Genomic DNA, 23829 nt, shown 5'->3' on the forward strand with positions numbered 1-23829 from the left:
TAATCTGACTATTTAAAAGCATAACCTCCAGATAAGTTCTCAATCTATCTTCTATATAGAAATAGAAATTATTAATATGAAAAGAACAGTTAATCCCATATTCCTCTTGTCCCACGGAATCATGAAATCATACTTTCTTCCCTTGGGTAACTAAGAAAGAAGGTGTGTGTCAGTATAATTAAAAATACACCCATACTTTTGTTCCTCAGGCTGAAAGAAGTCAATCTAGAAGTTACATATTGGTGGCTTATAATCAAATGTGCAAATAATATGCTTAGAGAACATTAAAAAAGCTTTAATAGGGTTGCAATTCACTTCTTTTCTAATATATATGAAAGGAAACTTTAAGAGTGGCTACCTTTAATGTATTCACCAGGAAGAATGAAAGTTCACAGCAGTGCAATTTAAAAATCTAATGCTGCCTGCAAATTTCAGAGGAAGGCTTAAAAAGAGCATAAACCTATATAGCAGAAGTCTGGGAAGGGCCTCCTCTGAAAGTACAGAATAGATCTGCAGCCCCTGTTACACATGTTGCCAAAAACTCATGCTTCTCCTCTGATGAGTTGAAAATAAGTTACTTCTATAAAATTGATCAGTTTAATTTATTTCTATGTGTTAATTATGAGCTAAGATCATGAACACTTGTGGGACTCAATTTTAAACATAATCTCTTTGTCCATCTTTGAGTCAGTATTTCAGAAGCCCTTCTGGCTTAGTGATGTGAAGGGATGGGCTGAGGTCTCTATGGCACTGAACTTGCCTCTTTGTCTTTTTTTGGCGGGGAGGGTGGCTACCGGGAATCAAACTCAGGACCTTGTACTCACCAGGCAGGCACTTAGGCCACTGAGGTATATCCCTGGCCCTGGCCCTGCCTCTTTGATGCATGAACTCGTTCCAAATAACACAGCCCTCTTCTCTTTTGGGAGAAAGCCAGAGTTAATATTTCATAACACACTGAGGATTGGAAATTGATGAAGAATCATTTACCAATGACCTTTCTTGGTAATTAAATTGTCAAAGTTTTGAAAAAACAGTCAAACATCTTTACCACTGCTTTTCTTTCCTTTTTTTTCCTTTGAAAGTCTTGTTTCATTATGGAATATTGTTATTAATGAAGCTCTAAATGAAAAATTTTAAATGAGGATATATTCTTAACTTTCATTAAAAAATCATCAATGCCCAGTTCCAGCCCTGATAATTAAAGCTGAATATAGAACATTAATGATAGTTATCATTTTTCCATTACCTTTGCCTATGAATGTGTGAGTGGCTATTGATATCCAAGGATTAGTTTCTATTTAATTACTGTGATCCTTCCATTAACATTCCTTTCTTAATTTCCAAAGCTTCAACCCTGTATTTATTTATGACTTACTTCTTCTGTATTTGGGACATAGGTTAAGATGAATAACCCTGTTTCATTTTACCAGGAGGTTAATTTTAATAATTACTTAATGTACCAATAAAATAAGACGTGCAATGAAGTTCTCACTGCTGGTACTGCATTTGTTTTTCATACAAGATATTTTTGGCCACTGTCCTTGATGAGTTCTGTAAATCTGTGTGAAATGGCTAGCAAGGGGTAGAATAAATCTATAAAACTATTTAAAGAAGTAATTAATAGCACACTGTTAGATTTAAAGTTCAGTGTCTTCTTTTAAGTTGTTTATAGTGATTTTGTGATGTTCTTCTGTTATGTAATGAAGGTGGTTACTAAAATGAGCTCAAAATAAGTTCTTTCTAATCTATAACTTTGAAGAAATAGACAAGTAAGATGAGACAGGACAGGTAAGCTGAATGAAAAAAGGAGCATATTTGGGAAATATTAAAAGGGATAGAGAATAATTAAAGATGGGAAATCTTTGGAGCATCCATTCTTAAACATTACTGTAGATTTGTGGATAAACAAACATAATAGCACACAGACACTTTGTATATATATGCATTTCAAATTTAGGTATGCATGCATTGATACTTTAGTTTGCTGGTTGTTGGATATACCAAAATCCATGGCAGTGCTTGGAAACATAATAAATGATGTTCAGTCAGTAAATTGTCAGATACTTGTTGGTAATAGAAAGGAGAGATATTTTTCATTCCATCCAGAAGCTATGTTCTTTCTTTTTCTTAAACAGAGTATATTGTACTAGATGATACACAATTTTTCTACTAACAGTAAAATCAAAGTTTTTGTTATGATGTGTGGAGGTGATGTTTTGAAGATATTTTTCTTTTCTACTTTTTCTTTTAGAACTGTTTTATGCTACCTGAACTTTGTAGCAAGAAGGATTAAGTATCTGGCTTGAATGCGCTGGAACTTGTCATCTGCACCTAGGTCTGTCTTTTGAAGTCTCTTCTTAATATGGAATTAAACTTTTTGATGATGTGAAAGCTGATGACAGGAGAAATTGTTTCTTCTGCATACATGGTTCTTCCTGATAGTCTGAGAGTTAGGTGATTAGCAGAGAGAAATTCCAGGGACATGAGATGCCCCATTAATCACTAACAAGTGTGTAAATGGTGCTGTGGGACAGCTGGGGGACGGGACTCCTGTAGCTGGTCTCGCCTCTACCTGAACACATCTCTGCAAGGTTTTGCTGCTGATACACACCAACATGCATCATTTCAATTTCAGCCCCCAAAGTACCTGGGAAAAGGGATGGAGGACAGGAGTATAAAGGCTGTTGTCGTTCTGGGGCAGGGGTTGGAAGTCTTTCTATCTCTGCCATCAACACTTTTAAAAGGCAACAAGACACTATTCGAAGCTAGTTTCTGGTGGCTGCATGGCTGGCTCTAACAGTTCTTTCTGACACCCACTCTGTGTTTATTTGACCAATTATAAAACAGTTATAACAAAAAGATCACTATGATCCTATCTTAATTAGGTGCAGGAGTTATTCTAGGTTTTAGGGTTTAAGAGCACTAATCAAGCAAACCTCTTAAAATAATCTCCTTCACCAACTTGTGTTATAAATATAGGCAAGTTAAGATGTTTTTTATACTTCATTTGTCTTAGCTAGAAATGTGAATGAGATTACTACTTACAGTAACAGAGTGTGGTAAGTATTAAATAATAGAAATAAAACAGTCAGTGCAGTATGATCAGTGTTCACCTATTGGCAAAATTGGTAATACCCTTTCAATGCATGTTACTACTGTGTCCGACAATAAGTATTACTCCGGGCTGGATTATAAAATTGAATTACCCTGGTTGCACCTGTGTAGTTGAAAGTGTAGACTCAACAATACATCTAGTAAAATAAATTCCTTCACATGAGTGGATATCTGAGCTGAAGGAGCCTCCTGGCTCCCCAGGAGTTTATAGCACGGCTTTGTTCACACAAAGCCGTGTCTGTTCTGTGAATAGAAGCTTCTGCCCTTTACCCAACAGGCCATTGGCCAGAATATGAAGAGAGCTCTATACTTATTATGACTCCTTTTGTCCAGGCTCAGGAAACTTCAAGTTGGGTACACAGACATTTTCATAAGGCAGAGTAATAGGTCAATGAAGAAAGAAGGAAAATCTGGAAGAGAAGTGTGAAGCATTCAATTACTAAGCCTCCTCATGATTCAGTGGTGAATTAAGGCTAAAGAGTGGAGTTTTTTAAAACCCACCTTCTCCTAATATTTTGTTCTGCCACTTATGTACAGTTTAAGGCAGGTGATTTAATTCTTCTTAGCCTTAGTTTCTACATGAGCACAACACCCCCACCTAAAGTTACTGAGAGGTGAGGTACATGTTTTGGTTTGTAGCACTGTGCCTAACACGATAACTTCTCAAGGAATGAAACCAACTAGAACAAACCAAGGGGACTAGGTTAGAGGCTTTCTATTATGTTTTCTCATCCTCTTCAAAATGAAGACTACAATCAAACAGCAAAATTTCCATATCTTGTAGGCTATTTTTTTTTTTTTTTTTTTTTTTTTCCCCGGTACCGGGAACCAAACTCACGACTTTGTACTTGCCAGGCAGGCGCTTTTGCCCCTGAGCTAAATCCCCAGCCCCCTTGTAGGCTAATTTTCATCAAGTGTCTAGGTTGTGCAGTGGCTTACTATTTTATAGATTCCCTGAAGTATGTGAATCTGTAATCTCAGGGCTTTATACTACAAATATATTTTCTCTCCTGTTCTTCCATTTTTATTATTATTAGGCCCAGATTTTAAAAGTGAGAACATTTTGTTTTTCAATGAGTTTACAAACATGCACGAGCCATCTTGAACACAATGAACATCAATGCAAATTATGTAGGCATTCAGATATGACTGTATCTAGCAATTTCACCTGCTTCATATTATTTTCATCTATTTTATGAAACAGGAAGGCCATGTAAAGGAATAAAAAGAGGACTTTATCAAATAATTTTGCTCAACCCATGTTGGGGTAATATTGTACATTATCCATATGAAAATTCTTAGCACATTGCTTACAAAATAAAACAGAAAAATTCTGTTCCTCAACAGAAAAATCTCATGTAGAATTTGAAGGGTTAAATTCTCTTAAGTATTATGAAAGGACTACTTCTGAATAAAAAAAATGAAAGCCAGAGGTACACCCTTCTTTTTATGTCACTGGCTTCACTCTAGGAATGGTTTATTCTTACAACTTATTAGTGAGTTTATTTGACAGGTAAATCAAGAATTTATTAAAACAAACTATGTTTTTCTTTAGCTTTGCCAAGCATCAGTGTTAGAGTGGAAAATACTTAAGGCTGAAAAGCTTTGAATGAAAGATCATAAATTTGAATTTCTCTTTAAAGTAAATCTAATTTGCTTAGCAAACTTTTACTTTCACAACTGGAGCTAACAAAGTCAAGCATCTGGTGTGGAAATATTTCATTTGTTTTTCATTTTGTTCAGAAAATTCTGCTCTGAATTGAAATGAAAAAATAGAGAACGTGGAAAACATCAACTGCTGCCAAAATGGTACATATTAAGGTGGGTTCCCTTTTCCAATTCTGGGTCTCAGTAGCAGGTAATTCTGCTGTTATTGGCCTGGGAAGCTATTAATTCTTTATTTTCACTTAGATTCCCATTTTAAGCTGCTATTTATATTGTATTAAATTCATCACTGATGATGATAACTCATGAATGCAATCTAAATCAATGAAAGTGATTTGTAAAATGAAAGTGTCATTTCCTGACTTTGAATGACCAACTCTCCCTTTAATCAATTTCTATTCATAGTTTAACTCTCAAGTGTAACGCTTACCGCCTGACTTTTTCCATTGCTGTTTCCTCTCCCTGAATTTCTGTAGTGGTAATCTTTTCTAACAAACGGAGCCCTTAATGATATGCTGCTCATAGATTTGCTTGGAATCTCATGGTTAATAATTTATCAGCCCAATTTAACTGAATATTGTTCCATAGCAGAGACAGTGATGTCACATGACAACTAAAATCTGCTTCAAGCAGAGACCCGGCATGCTTGAAACTGACTAAAGGATTCAACAGGAACCTAAAAACATTAGGAATTCCCTAGAGCACAAAGAGTGGGATTCGACAGGAAATAGACTTGTGAGTTCTGTTTATTCATCTCTGTGAGAATCACAAGTATGTTTGACTACAGAGGTGAAAGGACCTTCTAGAAGCCTGGAAATAATGGTCTGTGGAAGTCACTTAATTATTTTTTTTTTATTTTAAAGAGAAAAGAACAAAAGCAGAATAACAAAAATAAATACAAAAGCAAAACAACACTAATCTGTAAAAGTGATACAAAATTTCAAAACAAGACGATAGGATAGCCCCACTCATACCACCACCTATGAAACTTAAATAATACTGAGTTTCACTGACTCTTTTAGAGAATATTTTCATACTATATGAAAAGATTAAGAATAGCAGATAAAAAACTGTTTCCAAAGTATAGTTATTTATAGTTTTGAGTATGAATTCAGTAAGAATTGAACTGACTTCTGACTCATTATAGGAATTAACAATTAATTCTTCTAGATATACCAAAATCATTTTTCAAAGATTATAGCACTTCTTTGGACAATTTTAATGCTGAGAGCATTCAGGTGATGATTATGGAGTGGATAATCACAGTGAGACTTTTTTTGTATATTTATTGTGAAAACTATCTTCTGAGAACGGAAAGAAAGTAAAATTAAGGGAATCAACTGCTGTGTGGAAAACAGTCGAATTTCTTCAGTGTGTAATTCTATGCCAGATACAGAGATATCTTCCCACTAAGCTCAAAATTTCCCACTAAGCTCAAAAGTTTTAGAAGGAACAAAATTCTGAAATTATTGAGATCACTGAAAGTACAGGAAAGACGAGGGAATTAACTCCCACTGATGCTACAGGACACCTGCATGGTCCTAAACTGGCAAAGGTAGCATTTCCTTCTGAAAGTACACGGAGTAGAACACGGGACAGGGTCAGAGGGAAAGCTTGGGGTCTGACTCCTCTTTACCCAGTCACATTCCTGTCAATGGTTTCCCTGCTGTCAGCATCAGAAACACTTAACTGAGTATTTAATATACATCATACACTGTGCTAAACAATCTGTTTAGCCATTTGACTCTTTAAACAACTGAAAGAACAAAGTAATTTTTAATCCCAGTTTTTCATCAGGAAAATTGCCAATAATTAACAGTCCAAATCCTTAGAGATAAGTGGCGGAGGTAGGATCCGAACTTGGGTAGTCTGACTCTCCGTCCTGTTTTATTAATGAATGCCTCATCCAATCACCTAACAGCTCCTAGTTATCTAGGTTCAAGTATTCTTTATAACTACTTGAGAGGAGTGACAGAATTAGTTCTAATTCATTCTTTTTGCTTTGTATTTGTCTAGATAAGTTATCTTGCTGTTGTTTCAAAGAGAGCTGTGAAGCTGTCTATAGACTTGCTTTCTTCAGAGATAATATTAGTCACCTAAAAGAGCTTGTCTTTATTTGCAAAATAGTCAACGTGTTTACACCTAACTGGAAAGCTAGGCTGCTGATTATTTGGGGGCAGATGTTAACCACTTTTACCCTTACAGAGTTCATATTACCATTTGTTTAAAATGGTATTTACAAACTTTGGTGTTGTGCACAAATTTGAAAGAGTTTCTCCTCTTCCTCAGTGATCATTGTTTTCTTTGCTGTGTTCTCATTCCAAGGGAGAGAATTGAACTCACAAATCTACCTCAGGAACAATTTACTTACATCTTGTTATTCAAGGTTTACACTTCAAATCCCCCATAGGCTACATATCTGTCTCTCTGTGTGCTTTCTGTGCTATATCTTTCCTCCCCTCCTGTAGTAATACTTTCTTTCTAAAGGGTAGGCATGTGCTAGGCACCATAAAAGGAAACTGGGGCTTTTGTAATGAGAAATTTATATTCTTTACATCATGTAGGAATAATAAAAGAAAACTGATAATAAAACCTATTATGGTAGTGCAAAAAAATTGTGTAGTAGGAGTTCAGAAGATCTGAAACTAATAGATCTTTGTAAACCAGAGCTTGGGGAGTGAGGGGCAACTAATTTTAGTGCTTGGCAATTTCCAGCTTGGAAATAATTTCACCCTAGAATATTTGAAGCTACTTAATCCACCTTACTAAATACAGAATCATGGAGTGATTTGTAGCATTTGCTCTCCTAAGCTTGTATGAATCACCTAAGGCACACTACTCACTCTGAGAGACTCACTGTTCGTGGATGTCAGAGGAAACTGTCACATATAGTGGATATTTGCTTTCTTTTGTGAATTATAAATTGTTATCTGCTAGGCAGATAAAAGGAAATTATGCCTGCCAGGAGCAGAACATCAGTGCAAACAAATGAAGTGACTTGAAACCAGATAAAAGGCTACAGCAATAGTTTATACACAGCCAGATGAAGGGAGGAGAAAAGAAAGGAAAAATTAAAGAGGCATTTTCCAGATAGAATCAGCAGGATTTAGTAACTAATACTACGGGAGGCTAGAAAGAAGAAAAAGAAATAGATATTAATTTCTAGTCTTTTAGGTTGGCAAAATATATGCCTACCACTAAATAGAACAGATCTCACAAAGTCTAAAAGAAGAGTTGAGTGTGACACAGGCCTAAAACTCAACTACTAAGTCACAGTTTCCTTGTAGCAACTCTATAATTTGTATCAATTGAGAGAAGTGAGACATCCACTCTACTATGTTGGTAACAGTGCATTTGCAAGTTGTTTCTATTTTAAATATCACCCCTGGCCAGAAATAATAGCCAACGTTGGTATATTCATTAGGTTGGCATCTTCAATTAAACATTTAGGCAAATGTGTCTTGAATAGAAGTATTTGGAAATATTTTATCTGAAGTTCAGAGATAAGGACAAACTCAGTGTCCAAATACACCTCGAGGCACTTTCACTGCTGGTGTGATTTTCTCAACTTGGATTGCAAGATCTTCAGTTTCAATTATGTGCCATTTGCTTTCTCCCCATTTTGATATGACATACGTATCATTAGAAATTTTCATTCATTTTCCACTTTTTAAATTTTGCTTTTATAAAAATATTTTATTAGTGTGTGTCTGCTGTATATAACATTTGCATTCTTCGTGTGAAGAAGAAGCTCAGAGTAAAAACAAAGGGCAAAACAAAATAATTACATTCTTGATTTACTAATATCTCTGGCCCCACAAGCCAGAACTGATGACTCTTGCGTTGCTTCAGGTCAGCCAGGATTGCTATCAGAGTGACCATAGATTGCATGGTTTACTCAGAAAGCACTGACTTCTACCGGCTCTGAGGCAGAGAAGGGCAAGGTGCCTACAGATTGGGCTCGGGCAGGATCTTCTTCCCAGGTTGCTCACATAGCAGAGAGCAGAGAACAACGTGTAATAACTCCTCTTTAAGAACACACTACTCTCTCACAAGGATCCACCCCAAGACCTAGTCACCCAACAAAGGCCCCATCTACCACATACCATAAAGATGAGGTCAGAATTTCACACATTACTGTTAGAAAAGTACAGACTTTCAATCTGTAGAACTGAGTCATTGATTGACCCCGCTGCTCTTTCTCCAGTATGTGATCCTGTTTGCCTCTCCCCTTCCCTCCATTATCTGCTTCTAAGCTAAATGTTTACATCCTTCCATCTTTTTGTTAATCCCTAATGCCATTGACTCAATTTAATTCCTTATTGCTCACTTTAATTTCTTATTGCTTACTAAAGCATTTTTAATTAGAACATTCCGCTAACAGTCACACCTCCTACTACCCTCTTCTACTCAGTCTAGTCTTTCTGAAAGACAGATCATTTTCCTCCCTTGCTTAAAGAAATGTATCACTTTCACCAAAAAAGCTTAATTTTCAGTATGTACAGTTCTTCACAATCTCGCATAAGTTTTAGTTTCCAACCAGGCTACTCAAACCGTGCTATATGAAATTCTCCTGTGTCATTCCTGCCTGGGTGTGTCTCACCAGCGATTTCAATTACCTATTATTTCTTTCTGTACATTTCTCTCAGTGTTGATTAAAATTTACTCATCCATTAAGACTCTAGGTTGAACCATTGCCTTCCCTATATGTATCAGCAAATATGTTTTCCATGGTTTTATATATATTATTCCGATGGTCAACTTAAATATTCCTGCAGGTCTTCTAAACAAATAACTTCTAAATATATGTCTTCACACCTTTTTGCTTTTATCTCCTCTTTATCCATGATATATCTATTGTATATATGATAAATTCACTTATTCACTATAAAGACAATAAACACATATTGCTAGACTGAACTAGAAAACACATACAGATATATGTATGTTTATATGTAAATAGAAAACATATATAAGTACATAAAGAATAGCATAGTGTGTATGTACGTGTATATGCATATGTTTCTTCCAAGGAATATATAATCATGAGCAAGAACTAGCTGGTAAATTGCTACCTAAAATTACAAAATCATTTTTTTTTGTTGTTGTTTTTGTTTTTGTTTTTTCTGCGGTACCGGGAACCGAACTCACGACCTTGCGCTTGCCAGGCAGGCGCTTTTGCCGCTGAGCTAAATCCCCAGCCCCTACAAAATCATTTTTGATATTTATGAGTTCATATTATTTAACTTCAGGGTCTCCTGACTGTTCAGTCATCCATTCATTTCTTCTTAAATTTCTGGTTTAATTTTCCTTATAACTGCCCTTATGTATGCTCACCATTATGCTATAGTCATCTGTTCCACTTTTGAGCCTTTGTTTACAGAAGAATAAGTCTGATTCATGCTCTCTCTTTTGGGATCAAGACCAAGCAGTACAAGCTTTTCCTTTTGACTACATTAAAATGCCACTTCTGTGTCTTTACCTGCTCAAAATTTCAAGCGTTTCATGGCTTGTTTGTTTCTGACTTCTTAAACTTCTTTGAAGCTTGACTCCAGCATTTGTCAACATTGTCTCTTATATCTTCATAACTCTGACTTTATTAGATGTTTCTCCACAGCTATAAGCAAACTTGATGTTTTATTACTATAAGAGATTTTTACCACCGCTACTCCTTTTACAGCTACTCTTTTTAACTTTCCTTCTTCTTGTAAGGTGCAGTTTGCAGCAGTTTTCTAACCTACACTCTCTCTTTCTTCCTGTAAGTTTGATTCCTCCATTATTTTCATTTGATCTTAGCCAAAAGGCCAAGAGGCAATCTCCATTATTTTCATTCTAGCTTTTGAAACCACTCTTCTGTGATAATTTATTTGTTGGAGGTCACACTACATGCATAAAGTCTAAAGAATTCACTTTTATATGGGTGTACATTGATAACTGGCCTCTCCTCCTGTCTCTTAAAATTGTTCTACGTAACTCTTTTTCTGTCTATTCCTTTGCTCTTCCATCTCATTCTGTGGCTTCTTTTTAATCTTATATTCAGAAGCATTTTCCAGTATTCTTTCAGTCTTTTTAGATGGTAATTTACATTAAAATACTTAGGTATTGTCATCTATTTTGAATATTTGGTGTTTGACATTTAACTTTAGTCAGCATAATAAAAATGCAATAAAATTACATAGTGTTTTTAATTTGCATTTTACTCATGGCTAATTATGTTGATTGAATTTTCTCACATTTATTTGCCAGTCCTACAAAGGACTACTAAATTCCTGTTTGCAATGTATTTTCAAACATTTTCTCACCTGTTACTGGGTTGTTTGTGATTTATTTATCAATGTGTAGAAGTGTTTTACACATTATTTTTTTTTTACACATGTTCTGAAAGGTGATGATTTTGTAGATGTATATCCTCCTCTCTGGAGTTTTACTTGTTCATTTTTAATAGTATATTTTGAAAGGCTGAAACTTTGATTTCAAGGAAATCCAATTTATCATTTTATTTGAGTGTAACATGGTCCTTTTGGGGTCCCATTGATTAAATATATTCTTATTCCAATGTTGTGAACTGTAATGCAGACATATTTATTGAAAATGACTTGGAAGATACAACAAAGGAAACAGCAAAATAACATGAACCCTTAGAAGCTCACTTTCAGGGATAAACCTACAGTGTCCACTGAGTAAAAGTGTGTCCTTAGGATTCGTGCTTAGTATCAAGTTGTATATCACCTATTCTTTAATTCACTTGTTAAATTTTAAATGTTTTCTAACTCAATGAATAGTGTTTTAGACATATCTAGTAAAATATGATGGTATCTTAGAGCTAGTATAGAATTTATCTATGACTTGTTTTGAGTTTGATTTGCTGAAAAATTTTTATTTGACTTTCTCCATCTTTGCATAAATTCTTATGGAGAAATATAATGAATCTGAGAGCATAAATTTGAAAAAGGCTATTAGTAACATAGTTAGACTTTTTCAGGGAACAGTGAGAAAATGTAAATCCATATCATGCCAATTGGCTGCATGCATGAAACCAACAAATTTTTTTTTAAAAATTTGAATATTTGATACATAAAATATTTTATTGTTTTATTAATTTCAGTGTGCTGAAACCATTGAAAATTAAACACTGTTAACACATTTTGGCTATAGCTTTCATGTATATCACATTATTCTCTTTCACAATTTATCTCAGGATTTAAAAACCATTATTAAAATATAAGTTCTCAAGAGGAAAATATCATCTTTTTCTGTTATACATAAACAAATATTCTTTTTGGATTTGCAGTTTTTTAATTTATTTTTTTTCCTATAGAAAAGATATTAATTGTTTTATGCACTTAAAATTTCCAGTTTCTTTCTAGTTGATGATAGCATTTATTTTTAGAATCCTGTTTGTTATTAATGGAAATTATTCCTCTACATATCATGACTACTTTGTAGGGGGTTTTGTGTCAAAGTGTAATATATCTGGATTTTATTTTGTTAGCTCAGCTTTACCCTACAGGGATATGCCTTTTCCTTTCCTCTGCCTCCTGTAGTGAAAGTGACTTGGAAGGAATTAGTAAACAGTGAATGTAGTGCGTGTTTCCTGGGTTCTTCCATTCATTACTCGAAAATATTCATTGTGCTTTCCTTACACGTTAGACCCTGTGTTCATAACTTTGTGGATATATTTTCACTCTTAAGCAGTGAGCTCCAGTTAATGTCTGTGCATGTTTCCATGGTCTACTACAAGGGAGAAATGACAACTTTTTCCAGCATAGGTTAAATAATAATCACATATTGGAATGTTAGATAGGAAGGGAAGGAAAGAGAAACAATATTTAATTAGTGAAGGAATCAGACAATTTATTTTCAGAGATGCCCTTTGAGATCTGAGTTTTTTCTGTGCAGTGTTTAAGGCACTCCTCAAACATGGGAAGTATGAGAACTAAATGTCGCCTTTATAAAACTATCCACAACTGGAGAGTAAGTGGATACTGGAACAACTGCCCTTTAGATTTACCAAAGGTTTTAATATCATGAGAAATGTAGGATGCTGGCTGATCTGGCCTAGATTAGGAAGTCTAAAAAGACATAGAGAGTCACAGTAAATTTATGAGCTTTTACTGGAATTCACATTTCAAAGAAAATGAATAGCATATTATGCAGTGTAGTTGAATTAATGATGAGCTTGTCAAACCTGTGGTGGCTGGGTTTATTAGAGAAATCTCCTTGATACTAACCGATGGATTCTGCAGGATTTTATTTCAATTTAAAATACTGTTTATTTGTGATTTAACATTGATTAGCATAAGGTCTGAGAGCAATATCAGATTACATTTATGTATTTTTTCCACAGCATACTGGGGTTCATTGATTCACTGACTACGTCAAAGCAAGTCAACAAAGGCGTTAGCAAATTGTGCAATAGTTTACGGTTTCTTTAAAAAGTATTTTAATTCTTGTACATGTATTTCAAAAGTTATGGAAAGGCATAGTTCACAGGTTACTGTTTCTACATACGTTGTAATACAACATAAACAATGTAAAACATAAAATAATCCTCAAATACACAGGTCAGCAATGGAAAGTTTCCACTGAGAGATTAGAACACTGATTCCAGTAGTCAGTGAGACCGAGAGCGCCGTTTCCAGGCTGCGTTTCAGTGCTGCAGCGCGCACAGACGGACAGAACCAGCCCGAACATCCCGTGCTCAGTGGAACTTCTTGCCTGCGCCTCACCCTTCAGAATACTTGGGATTACTTTTATTGAGGCTCCTTATTCTCGAACACATTCAGTGTTGTCAGAGAAGCGCTCTACCTTCACGTGTTTTGGTAAATGGAAAGTGTGTGCGGGAGGAAAAACGGAGCAGTTACTAAGTAGAGGAGCGTTTATTTTAATTATTTTCTGTTTGCATGGGTTTGCAAACTTTCTGGACACGTTATGCGAATACCTTCTTAAAGATGGTGGTAGCTCCTACCTCGCCATGAGCATTGAATGTGCTGCTCCAAGCACAGAGGTATATTTGATAAATTAGTGCTATTTATTATATATTAGCTAACATAAAATCACGTAGAATTTGAGGATGAGAATAATTTTTCGATGGCTCAGTCTACTGCTACCTCTCCCAGTGGTGGTGGCCAGCATCCTTGTACATTAAATGTCTACATTATTCCAAAGCAGTTTTGCCTTCTAGTTTCACACTTTACTTTTGACTACCCGCAAAATGAGTCCCTTGTCTTTTAATTCTGCCACCTTTGGAAAAACTGATGTTTAATGTCATTAAGTCTTTATCCTTTAATAAAGTTTCTCAAGAGCACTTTAAGTCTAATTGAGATGTTTTTCCCTCTGAATTCTGACAAATCAACTCGTTGCTTGCATTACTGCTCAGAACATTTTGATGCGGAGCTCTTGCTTTCCCTGCCTCTTCCTACTCTGCAATACTTTTAAACATTCAGTGAAGTTTGCATTTATACTAGGAGGGAAAATACAATTTTGGAAAACAAAGAAAGTGACATTTTAAGAAAAGAGCAGTATTACATACTGTGGCAGAAGGTAATCTTTAAGTTTGTGCACACTTTTTAAAGTGGGGTTTTCCTAAAATGTGGGAAATTTAGTGTAAGAAAAAATATATGCTTAATACATTTCTTTAAAGGCGCTATACAACCTATATTACAAAGAAGAATGCACTTTCCTCCTGACATTTCCTGCCTACTTCCTAAATGCAAAGTTATCTTCTGTAATAAAAAATGGCCCTAGAATAGGATTAATGTGAATGAGATTCCCACAAAAACAATACCTATCATAATCTCTTCAATTTAATTTTCTCTTTCCATGGGATTTGCAAGGAAAGAAATTTAATTTTTTCTGAAGACAAATGTATTAGTATTTAATAAAAACAAAATCCAGTGAGAGTGTTAGCAAAAAATAGGAAAGGTACATAAAATCTTTCTGTATTTGAATAAGATGACTGAATTGAATACCATTGACTCCTAGACATGAGATATGATATGGGTAAAATAAAATGTTCAGGCAGAATGAAATGATTGCATATTGAGGCAAAGTAGTGAATGGAACTATGTTATAAAATAGACCACAGGCTTATTATCAGAAAGATTGTCTCAAATATTATTGGAATACAGATGTGCATTACCAGTGGCCTGGAAAGTTGGGAGCTGTGTCTCATATGAGTAACACATCAAAAGACATAACAAAGCTGTAGGAACAATAGTAGAAACTATTTTTGTTTCTTTAATTTTGATGATTCCAAGTTGGAACTGTCCAGTTGTATCATTCCAAATTTGTAGCCATGTAGAATATAAACTCAGAGATTAATATGAAAGACATCAGTCCAATGAGAGGTTTCTCTGGATCTTGATTAATCAGATAGTTGAATTAACCAGGTTAGAATAGTCTGCAGTGACTTATGAAAACCTGTAGTCTCAGCAGAAAGGCAAAATAAAGTCATATTTATAGAGCAAGGAAAACACAAATTGGGTTGGTCGGACTGTTCCTGCTTAGCTGGGGGTGGTGGAGCATGTCTATAACCCCACACTCAGGAGGCTGAGGCAGGAGGATCGTCATGAGTTAAAGGCCAGCCTGAGCTACAAAGTGAGCCCAAGCCCAACCTGAACTGCATAGTGAGACCCTGTGTCAAAAAAGCAAAAATAAAAGACTGTTCCTGCTTATAACTTCATCACATGAAATATATGATCCTCAAAGCCACTGCTGGCAGGTGTCAGAGACCTAGAAGACACAGAAAAATGTTCTTAAAGACTAAGCCTGCTTGTGACTTAAGCCTTTTCTTCTATAATTCATTGGCTAGAGATGAATCATATCACTCCAAAAACATGAAATATAGCTGGATAATAAGTGTTCCCATGTGTCGAAAGAACAGTGAAAATGTGTCTGTCTAATGTTATTTCTATATGGGTTAATTTTTATAAAATGTGATGCTTTGAGTAACTGGTGTTCATTCTTGCACCCAGGATGGGAAAAACAGAATAAAGTCAGACTGAGAAAGGCACTGTCACAGTTCTACCAGTGAAACAACTGGATGGCAATGTTCATATGACCTCATAAATGCTGCCCATTTTTTTTTTTTGTTTGCTCGGTTTTTGAGACAGAGTCTCACTAAGTAGATTAGACCAGCTCTGAACACACTATGTAACCCAAGCTGACCTCAAACTCACAGCAATCTTCCTACCTACCCTCCAGTGAGTGCAAATTACATATGTGCACCATCACACCCTGCAAAAGTATATAACTTTGACCAAGGGCACATTGACAAGGGTGAGATTTGAACCCACATATGCAGAGCACACACCCTGCTTTATCTAAGTACACCGTGAGCTGCATTTTGATCTCTTCCACTCTAATATGCTGCTTTTAGGCTAACTAGCCCAATACTTCCTAAACTGAACTCCATTAACCAATGAGTCAACCAGTGCTCAATAGGAGAGAATGTATTTCTCACATACTTACCGCTAGAGTGCACCCGGTAAACTTTTACCCATCAATCACATCTATTTGCATGTAACCAATCGGTTCAGTACCTTCTTCACATCCATTCACAGCTCCATCAAGTTACATAATTCCATGGCCAGCACTGTGTGGATGATAATAGCAAAGGTGCTGAAGTTGGAATCCCCGGGTTGAACACGTGGCTCCGCCAATTATAAGTTTTGTAACATTGGGTAACATAGAACCTCTCTTCCTCAGTTTCCCCAACCGCAAAGTAGATCTAATAGAAAGTCATTGTAAGGAAAAAAGGAGTTAAAAGTAAGAAGATATAGAGCAACAAACAGCCATCTGGAAAATGTCAACACCTATTAGGTACTTTACAGACCTAAAACCGCTGCTTGGAGACTGGAATTGAATACAATGTATCCGGTTTGCAGATAAATAGATTCTTTACATTTGAATCCAAATCCAGTACTTTTATCTTCAAAATCCTACTTTGTTTTTTTTTTAAAGATGATAAAAAAGCAGTAAAAATGATACAGGATTTCAAAACAAGATAATAGGAAATTAATAATGATTATATTGAGTATTTTTATCTTCAGATTAGTTGTTCTGATTACCAGATATAGGCATGTAAGATTGCTCAAACAGTATAAGCACTAACTGTTCCTTTCAAATGAACTAATAGAACCTTGTACAAAAGGATTTGCTGACCTAAAATGATGTCGGATCCCATGCTCTGACAATTTCAACCTATTGAGCCGTATTCTGAATCCTGATTGTTTTCACACAGTTTACTTTTCAACTTCTCACCTAAATTATATTATTTAAAAATGGAGGAATGAATTGAACTGAAATCATAAGCCAAATGCTGCTGGCATGTAAATCACATAATTCTGTCTCTTGAATCATGGTTTTTTTGTAGACATGTGTCATTTTTGTTCTTTCACTCTCTGTGCATGATGCACAATGAAACCTCACATCATATATGTATATATATATATATATATACACATATCATATATATCATATATATAGCATATCATACATGTGTCATATATATATACATCATATATATATATTTTTCTGTTGGTCAGTGAAGAAGCAAAAAGTTAATCTGTGACATTCTAATTCAGATTTGTCCTGTTTCCTGCAATCCTTCTCTAAGTCATTAGTAAACTGGCATTAGTAAATAACTGATACCCCCTGCTCTTCTCATAAAACCAATGGTGACTTACATTCTGTTGATAATATATATATACGTTATATATATATATATAACGTATATATATATTCTATCCCAATTAGATTTTGTCCAAGAAGTCTCTAATTTATACCTTAAACAGTAATTGAGGGGCTGGGGATTTAGCTCAGCGGCAAAGCGCCTGCCTGGCAAGCACAAGGTCGTGAGTTTGGTTTCCGGTACTGGAGAAAAACCAAAAAAAAAAAAAAAAAAAAAACTAAAAACAGTAATTGAGCCATATGTGATTCTAAAACATGCTGCATATTTAAATTTTCAAGTTTATTAGAGTTAAGATCACATTGCCACTAATCCCCATCAAAATACTCACCCTCACATCAGAAACCCTAGTCCACTTGATCCTTGCCACTTTCTAAAGCAGTTATGGAAGTCATCTTTCACGAATGTCTTAAGTCATACTGCTGTGGCTACATCAGTATCCTGAACTGATTCAAAATGTTTATCTCTCATGGCGATTTTGACTTTGGGGAAGAGCCAAAAATTGCAGTGTGTCAGGTCCAGGGGCCAAGGCGAATGAGGACATGTCACAATCTTTTCTTTTATACCAATTTTAGTAACACTAATGTTAATAAGTTCTGATAACCTGCTACCATTGGACCAGCCAATCTTTTCTTCTAGAGTGCCTTTCTGTTGGATAGCTCATGGCAGCAGAACTCACATTTTTTTAAAATCACAATTTATTAACACACTTATGAAAAAAGGAAACCAAAACTCCTTCAGAAAGAGACAGGAACAATAGAATAATTATGTTTGAAGCAAGGGAGGGTGCTCTGATAACGGTTAATAACAATATGTCTTTTCCTGTAACAGTTTTTAAATTTAATCACACTTTCTTTATTGACCAAAGAGTGATCACTAACACTGAGATTTCTTTTTCTCTCAGCATCTCTTTTAATGATATAACTTTCATAGCATTCTGAAATGCATGCTATCCGGTCTACTTTACAAAAAGGAAGTGAAATGATCTGTCTTAATTCATAGAGCATCTAGGAATATATCATAATATTAAAACAAACAAACACAAAAACAAGTTCTGAATTTGTTGAGACTCCAGAGGAAAAGTCTTGTTAATTTCTGGGGGGTTTTACTCTGAAGTTGCACAGACCTTCTCCCCAGGCAATCATATTTAGAAGACAAAGTATTTCAATCACATATCTACTGGAGGTATGAAGTGCTCAGGAATCCCAGTAACCATGGCTGTCATGTTAGATTCTACTTTAGAGTTTTAATGAGTGTTATTTACTGTTCAATACAGAATCTAAGCAGCACTACTTTCAAAATTAAGGATGTACAGAGGTGGAGGATTCTATTCTCTGATGAAGTTGCTACAGAAATCCTAGTAATCATAGATGAATGATGTATAGATCCTTTGTGGTATCAACACCTTATTCCATTTTTTTCTACTTATTCACTTCATATCTCTATAGCAAAGGCTGTGTGAAAGGTGTTTAATCCATTTAGTATTGCTATGACAAAATGTGTGATATCAGGCACCAGATATACAGGCTTACAGATATACTTCTAAATTCCTCAGAGAAAAAGAGAGATAGACTACAAAGAAGCAGTGCTCCTCAGCTTACTGAATCCTCCCAAGTATGACTCCTAAACAGTTCATAAATCAGGACTTCCAGCACTTCTGTCTTCTTGTTCTTACGTTAGAAGTATTTATATTGCACCTATAAATATAACATCTTGACACTAATATAGATTTTATGTCAATAGGAGATCTGGAAAAAATGTTGCTCTCCCATAAATCTGATGTGAAGGGTTTTATTTTCAATACACTAGCACTGGAAATTAAGTTTGATTGAAAAATGACTTGTTCTCACTGTACTAGAAGCAGCAGATCTCAAGTATTCATATATCAATAAATAGCTGGAAACAGACATTGTACACATCATTAAGTCATCATAACAATTATCCTTCCTTAATAGGACTAGAGTGCTTTGTGCACTGCAGCCGAGGAAATCACTGTGCTTGATGGCTGCCTGCTTTAGTGTAAGGAGCAGAGACTGTAAATAACGAAAGCTTCTATGTGTCACAGAAGTCATATCATTAGAAGGAGAAATATTTATAGAGCTCTAAGCAAGCCTAATGGGAAAGAAAACTTACAGAGAAGACAACAAAGGCATAGATAGTACTATTAGTAGAAGAAATTGCAAGCAGTTCACTATATGAAATATAACAATAATAATAAACCCTACTTTAAATAAATATTCTTTCAAACAGCTAATGTGTTGAGTTCTAGAAATTTGCTCATACATTTTTGGGTATTTTTATGGGCAAATATGCCCAAAATTTCACTATTAACAATTATAATTCAGTTGCTTGGCTGATGTACAAAAGCCTGTTTATCTCAGAATAACAAAAACATAGTTTCTTCAGTAGTAATAGTTCTGTGAAGTTATAGGTCACCAGGTATAAGTTTGAATTCGTTGTTTATCAACTATTGGAAATACCAGTAGCTTTAAGAGGATGGAAATGAAAAGCTAGAAACATAGATTCGTATTCATTAGAAATTCAGTCTTCATATAGCTTTTTCTTTCTGCCATTTATATCACATTCTTGTGTATAGATTGTACCTTGTGATTGAAGCTCATTTCTGGAATGATGGAAATCATGAAGATATTCTTGACAGCACAAGAACAAAGGAATTAGGGAAAAGTGCAGACTGAACCATGCTGAAAAGCTTTTCAGAATGTTGTACAGTAACATTTAGTACAGTTCATAATAAGGACTGCTAGCAATTCATGTTCTGTAAGTAAAGTACACTCTCACAACTAAGTTATTTGGAGAAAAATTACAAATAGAGAGAGAGAGAGGGAAAATGGGAAAAAGTAAGATTGAGGGAGGCAGATAGAGATGGACAGTGGGATAGACAGACAGAGAGAGAGAGAGAAAGACAGACAGACACAGAGACAGAGACAGAGACAGAGAGACAGAGACAGAGTATTTGAATATATTGAAGACCTGCCAAGTCTTCAATACATACAGTAAAGAAGTAGTAAAGAAGTGAAGAGGGCTAGGGATTTAGCTCAGCAGAACAGCACTTGCTTGGCAAGCACAAGGTCGTGAGTTTGATTTCTGGTACCGGAAGAAAAACAAAACAAAACACAACAAAACAAAAAGAAATGAAGAACTACACAAGAAAATGTAACAATGTTAGACGTTAGTCAGGAATTTAGGGTGGCTGAATTTCATTTCCTAAATCATATCTGAGAATCAGAATAAAATTTCTGACATTTTTATGAGCATGGCTGAGCACCAAACAGAAGAGCCTTGAAGTATATCCCAAGTTTTCAGACAGGACCTCCACGAAGAACCATGCAGGTACAGAGGAAACACACAACTCCCTACACTAAAAGTAAACCTCTTTAAAGCATGCTATTCCTTAGTTAGATAAACATTACTGGAATTTCCAGTGCTGCAGCTCAACTGCTTGTCCGAAGCCCAAGGAAACTGCGCGTTTATTCCTCCAAATGCCACAACAGATCACCACACACACTTTAGCTTGACCCAATAGAGATATACTCTGCCAGAGTTCGAGAGTCCCAGAACCCAGAATCAAGTTGTCAGCAAGGCTGCTTTACCTGCGCATATGCTAAGGGAGTCTCTTCCTTGCTTTTTTTTGTTTTGGCTTTTGGTACCAGATATCGAACTCAGGACCTTGCTCTTGCCAGGCAGGTGCTGTGCAACTGAGCTACATCCCAGGCCTCTTTCTTGCTTCTTACAACTCTTGATAGCCCCAGGAGCTCAGCTTATGGAACTAACTCCAGATTCTGGCTCCAACTTCATAAGGCCTCCTCTTCTTCTTCCTTAATTTTCTTCATCTCTCCTAAGAACATCATTGTGTTTATGGTTTGCCTTGCAAATCCAAGTGATAGCTTATATAAAGATCTTCAACTTATTAACACCTACAAAATCCTCTTTCTGGGGCTGGGGATTTAGCTCAGTGGCAAAGCGTCTGCCTGGCAAGTGAAAGGTCGTGAGTTCAGTTCCCAGTACCAGAGAAAAACCAAAAAATAAAAACAAAGACAAAATCCTCTTTCTCAGTAAGGCACCATTCATAAATATGGAACTCTATTGCATGACATCTTTTGGGGACTGTTCTTCAATTATTTCTTATCAATCAGACTTGGGCAAGAATATTACTCATCCATAGCCTCTATATGCTGACTACAGAAGATTTACCATAAATATAAAGTTAAATAAAAAAAAATTGAAAAAAACATGGAATACAATACTTAGCAAAATTGGGGCTGGGGATTTAGCTCAGCGGCACAGTGCCTGCCTGGCAAGTGCAAGGTCGTGAGTTCAATTCCCGGTATCGGAAAAAAAAAAAAATTGGCAAAATAAAGCTGTCATAACAAAATAATTGTAAGAATGCAGATTTTAAAAGAAGAAACATTAGCAAAGATAGAGTGATAGTTCCATAAACATTAAATAATTAATTCACTAAGAAATACAGTGATTCTAGACACGTGTGCTTTTTAAAACAGCCTCAAAGTATGTAAATCAAAATGATATATAGACAGAAAAAAAGTATGCATATCATGATTCTACTGGTAGATTTTAATTCTACTCTTTGAGAACGTGATAAAACCAATCCAAAATATCAAGAAAATCCAGAAAATCTTAAAAGTAAATTTGACAGACATTGACAAACAAACATCTAACCCAAGAATTTTAGAGTGAAAATTCTTTTCAAAGTTATGTGGTAATTTTTAAGAAAATGAACTACATGTTAAGGCGTTTCCCAAATCTTGACAAGTGTTCCATAATTAAAATACTAAAGCAAGATTCTTGAATATTTTGAAATCCAGTTAGAAAGCATCAGCAAATCTGATAAAGGTTTGTAACTTAAGCAAAATACGTCTAAATAATTCAAAAGTCAAAGAAAATATCACAACCAACCTAAATTTATTTTTAGTTTAACAACAATATTATCACTGAAAGAAAAATATGACATTTAATATTTGAGACCTGCAACTATAAAAATAACTATCTAAAATCAAAGGCATGAAAATAGGAGCTGGCTTTTATAACTGTGTTTTAGGTCATATGCAAGTTACAATTAGTAAAGGAGCCCCAGCCCCAGGATGAAGTTTCAGCTGTGGAAATTTATTTTTCTCTTCAGCTCTGGCCAACCGTCAGTACAAACTGTAATCTCTTCTCCAATGTTGCTTGTAAGAATAGTTGCTAGGTTCACTGTCTTAGTAGTAGACATTGTCTCTTGGGTCTGATGTATGCTTCCCTTAGGAATATTAGGATAAAGAGTTTAGTAGTGAAACTATGGAATTAATTCTGCGTATCATTTCTGATTGCTAGAAAATTGGTAACTCATCCACTGACAACTATTTTCTAACATAAATTTTTTTTCCATCCTGCTGAAGGGCTTGTAAGATTAGTTGAAGATGCACATTTACTGGCACATTTATCTTGGTATAGAAACCATTCAGCTTTAACATTTTTTCTGAAAATGTTGGTAATTCTTCAACATTTCCTAATTGCTGAGCTATGATTTAATTGTGAAGTAAACTCTGAAGCAACTTTGAACAACTTCTAAGAGCTTCAATTCTAGGATAGAGAACAGCTTTTGCTATGATTTTACTTACAGGCTTTTGACATGCAAGGCTAAACACAGGAGCTTGAGAATGTGCCTGCATTCAGTTCCAAGTGAATTCTGAACAGCTCTATGTATCAGGCACTGTAGATTCTAGGCATGCATTTACCACCAAGCGGAGAGGACCAGGGCTCAGAAAGAGCTTTCTATCTTCTATGAATAAAGGACCATTGGACTCAATTTCCTCATTCTCCAAGCTCCTGATAAAATACAGGGGAGAAGTTAGCCCTGCACTGGAGAATCTTCATTTCATTTTGAAGGTTTCTGTGTTTCGGATAAGTGTCCCCCAAAGGACCATGTGTTCATTTATTGTTGCATGCCTGTGCTGCTTCTAAAAGGCAGCAGAATCTTCAAGAGTAGGTCTGAGGGTGCAGTCTTGAAGGAAAGATGGGGACAATGCCCCTTATCTCTCTCACTTTGCTCACAGTCTCCATGTGGCATGTGGCATTCCCTCCCACATACTCGCCTATAATGTACTCCCTGCCTTCAGATCCAGAAGAAATGGGCTGAAATAACTGACACCAGTAGAAATATGACCGAAAAGAAGCCTTTCTTCTTCATAAATTGTTTATCTCTGGTACTTTTCATAGTAATGGAGAGCTAACTAGCTGCACACGGATTAGTATCACCAATTCACAGTTGCTCCTGGACAAATGTGGCAAGCAGGAGCCCGAGGACTCAAGTGTGTGTGTCAACAATCTATCACCTTCCCCTT

This window comes from Chinchilla lanigera, unplaced genomic scaffold (assembly GCF_000276665.1).
Source record: "Chinchilla lanigera isolate Chin_1 unplaced genomic scaffold, ChiLan1.0 scaffold00084, whole genome shotgun sequence".
Lineage (NCBI taxonomy): Eukaryota > Metazoa > Chordata > Mammalia > Rodentia > Chinchillidae > Chinchilla > Chinchilla lanigera.